Here is a 4,482-nt window from a genome sequence, read left to right on the forward strand (position 1 = left end):
GACACTGGAACTCAAGAGGGACATGCAGTGCTCTACTTAACCTGGCAGAAGGAGACTTAAATCAAAGGTAACAAAAAACTTGGAAGTCGACTGACAACTGCTTTCCTGAATACCTCCCCTTCACACCGCTTGTCCTCTCTTTGGCTTCACCAGCTCCCTGGCTCTTCTCATTGCCCCTAGGATGGTCAGTGCCCTCAGGACTCTCGGCATAGGCCCTCTGAACCTTCCCATCTTCCTTCTTTGGTATAGAGAGTTTCTCTTTTCCTCTTAAATCAATAAAGAAGTTGGTATTTTGAGACTTTAGAAAACTAAAGGAAAACCAAACATAGCCTAAATGGAAAATAGTGAAAAGGCCAAGCAAGACACATTCTGTTTGTCTAGCACACATTCTTTATCCCAGGGTTCCTGAAGCCTCAGCTCAGGCCACCTTGCCTGGCTCACGTTGGCTGGTATAGATTTGGATTTGTATCCATGTGGGGCCTGGCCCAGGGATTCTTGGTTTTTGCTGGAAATGGCTTCTTTGCCCCTCTCTTCCATGGACCTCCCTCCACACCTGGTTGGACTGTTCTTCAGCACGTCATTCACTCTAGCTACTCTCAGTCCTCACCCCTGGATGCTCCACCTCTCCATGTATTCCCTGGGATCTAGGCTAGTGTGTCACAGCCTTTCCCTACCAGCGAGGTTTCTAAGACTGAGAAACCCATCCTTGGCCCTGATATAAGCCTAAACATACTGACTGCCATTGTGAAAGGAGGAAGCCAGCCCTTCCCCACGACTTACTCTCCTGCAGGCTCTGTGGTTCGCACATCAGCAGATATTACTCCATTGAATCCTCACAACAATACTCCAGATTTCACAGATGGTGAGAAAAGCTCTGGGAACTGCTGGAAGAGGAAGAACCAGGATCCAGGGCTGGTTCCTGCAAACGCTGAGCCCGATGCTTTGCCACTGATATTTTTACACAGCATCTAAGTTAGGAATGGCAAAGTGGTTTCATCTGACATGTCAGTTCTGATTGACTTAGTGGCTGCCTGCAGTGCTGTGGTGAGAAGGAGTATGAGGCCACATCTGTGCTCAGTGGGAGAGACCATGATAAACTAGAAATGTCTAGCAAGGGTAATAGCTGGAGGGACTGACAGGCTGTATATGTGCCATATACTTGCCACTGTTGGGCCAAGCCATTTTTGTGGCAGCCACATGGCTTTAGAGGCAGACACCATTGTCCTCCAGACCTCTTTGCTTTCTATCAGTCTCCCACCACATGGAGGAGCATACCTTGGTTCACCCAGGGTTCTATTCTCAGCTTCGCTACTTAATAGCCGCATGACCTTAGGTAGGTTACTTAACCTCTTTGAGCCTCAGTTGTTTTGTCAGTAATATATAGCTAAGTATAATACTTACCTCAAAGGGTTTCAGTAAGAATCCATTGACATAAAGCTTGTAGATCACCTGCCATAATGCCATGCACAGAGTAGACATCTGACAAACATCAGTTGTTGTTGTTAGCCACCATTCTATCAAAGCCTGTAGCCCACACTATTGCGTGTACCAGCTTCCTGTTTCTATGACCTGCCAAGGCAAAAAAAATATCACCCAATCTTCACAACTGACCATACTCTCCTTCCCATGCCATGGGATATATGACAGCCCATATGGGGTCTGTGTTTGCCCTGAAATCCCATTACTCTCCACTCAACTGTTAAACATTTCAAATCCTCCTCCCCATGGGCTCCCCTCTTGTTAATGTGATTATATGTCTGGATTGTTTCATTAAGCTCTTTTTCATAGAGTGGCTGGTAAACACCTGGTAGAACATGGAATCTAATTATCATCTTAATTGGAGAAGACGAACTGGTAAATAATATGTGTTAATTATCAGGGAAAACCCTATAAAGCTTAATGAGAAATCAAAACTCATAAGCAAAGGTTCTTGGATTTCTGGACAGGTAATTCCCGAGCCTTGACAGCAACAGAGGTCAGGTGGCCATGGCCAGGCACCTACTGGGCCTTCCTTTGCGTGGGCCAGAAGATTAGAGCCACTGCTCTTTCTGATACACAAGGTAATTCATGAACCTAGTATTTTCTTTAGACATTTATTTATTTAATGAAGCATTTGCCCCTTTTTTGTTGCCGTTTTCCCTCCAGCTTTGTTGAGGTATACGTTAAGCATTTCTTAAAGGCCTTGTACTTTTCTGGTGAGTTAGGGCTGTTGTTGTCCCCACATGATGAGAGTAGTAGGCACCAACTAAACCCATTGCCAGTGTGCTCTCCTCGCCTTGGGTTTCCTATTTCAAGAATGACCTGGGACCTCTCTCTCAAACGAACTCCGTATGCCTTGCTCCTGGGCTTAGCTCGCCTCTCTCACTGCCTTGGACTTCCTCCCTCATAATGTGAGAGCCCACAGTCTCCTTTAGAGTCAACTCTGTGGTAAACAAACGCTCATGTTCCCCCAGACTCCTCAACCAAGCGGACTCCTCTCTTCCCAGTTTAACTAAAACTTGGCACTTCCCTACAGACATTGTCTCTCCTCCAGGCTTCTCAACTAGTAAACACTCTTTCTTCCACCACCCAGAAATGTCTCATCAGGAGCTCATGATCTAGGGGCATACAGACAAGTACTCAAACTTTTACAACCCATGTCATTAGAGCTGCACAGAGGGTAGAAAAGAAAAGGTACAGACAGGAGGGCCCAAAACCCAAACTTGGACATCAGAGAAGTATCCCAATAGAAAGCGACATCAAACTTGATAAACAAATATGTACAGAACTTAGACAAAGAAAGAAGGGGAGAAAGTTTCAACTACTTGGAAAAAACATCGTATTTTAAAGGCACAAATCCCATCAAATTCATTCCTTGCTTAAAATCTTCAATTGTTACCCATTTTTTAAATCCATGTAACTGCAGGAGGGAACACTGTTATCCACCATTTTATCCCCACTAGGCTCATAGTAGGAATTTGATAAATATTCGGCAATACCAAAAATTAACATAAAAATACAAAAAGAATTAACAAGACATCCATAGGTGAAACATTAAAAGCACAAAACAATGTAATTGGCTAAATTCCCTAGAAAACTATTATTTCTTCTTATAACAAAACCAGCATTTGTGTAACGCCTAGTGCAGTGTCACTTGCATAGTCGGTACTTAATAAATGTTTGTTGAATAATACATGTAGCGTTTGGTAATTAAGGCACTTAAATTATAATATTCTGTAATTTTATGTCCTGTTATTCAATGTCTCCATGAAACAAACAAACAAAAAAAAAAAACTGATGTTCTTAAAGGGTAAGTAAATTTCACAAGATCTCTCAAGTAGTAAGCAGTAAAGTTACGACTAGATCTTATGGCTTCCTGTGGCAACATCTATGCTCTTTTCAAGGAGCACATAGAGTCTAGATGCATGTAAATTGTAGCATCAGGGAAGACTTCACACAGGTGAAAACTGATCTGGGTCATGACAGATCAGTAGCATTGGGATAGACCGAAAGTGCAGCAAAGCAGGATTTCCTAGTGAGAGGACCTGCATGAACACAGGAATGGGAACAGGGACAACACGTGTCTTTCAAGGGACAGAAAGAATGTTGGTTCACTTTAGGCAGAGGGTCCACATCACTGCAGAAGCTTCTTATTCAAAGATCAATTGAATTCAAAGCACTGAATCCAAGTGGCAACTCTTTCTCCGTAATAACTGAACAGCATCAAATTGACTCTGATTACAGGTATCCATGGCAAAAAGGAAAAATGTTAACTTTCAGAAAGGAGAAAGTTCACCAGCTTCTCTCCTTCTACTCCAAGGCTCTGCAAGATGGTGATGCACATTTATCATGCTGGGTGTGTGTGCTCAGGTCCTAAAGTGAGTCACACACTAGTAGGACCAGAAGAAGACATCTATTTCCCCAAAGTTGTGTGAACCCACTGGAATTTATTGACACCCAGAAGGCCTTGAACAGACCTTAGAGTAGTATTATAAGCTTATCTGCCTGCAGATCCTAATAGGTTAAGAAGTTTCTGAGACAAAACTAGAGAACCAAGAAGGTGGTAGAACAAGAATTAAAGATTTCCATGAGAAGCTGGCGCTGCCTGGGGCTCAGCAACTGGTGCATGTGGCTGGGAATGGGAGCAGATGGGGGAGGGAAGTGGATACCTTCTGAATAAGCATGCAGAATTTGTTGGAGCTCATAAATGTCTAAACTGATATTCCATGTCAGTTGCATTTACACTAGCTTCTTCTCAATTTTGAATAATTTCTTCATGCTTTTTTAGGGAAACTAAGACTTTCCTGGCACTAAATTTTTTAAGCTTACATTTCAGTGATTTTATATTTTATAACTTTGACTTCCTTATTATCCAAGCCGTACTTGCACACAGATAAAGTATGGCATAAACTGCAGTAGAGCAAAAAAGGAAGAACGAAATTCATCTGCAATCCCAGCACCGAGAGATAAGTATAGTCCATTGGATATGTATTTTTCCAGAAT

The sequence above is a fragment of the Mandrillus leucophaeus genome, unplaced genomic scaffold, assembly GCF_000951045.1.
Source record: "Mandrillus leucophaeus isolate KB7577 unplaced genomic scaffold, Mleu.le_1.0 Scaffold172, whole genome shotgun sequence".
NCBI classification, from domain to species: domain Eukaryota; kingdom Metazoa; phylum Chordata; class Mammalia; order Primates; family Cercopithecidae; genus Mandrillus; species Mandrillus leucophaeus.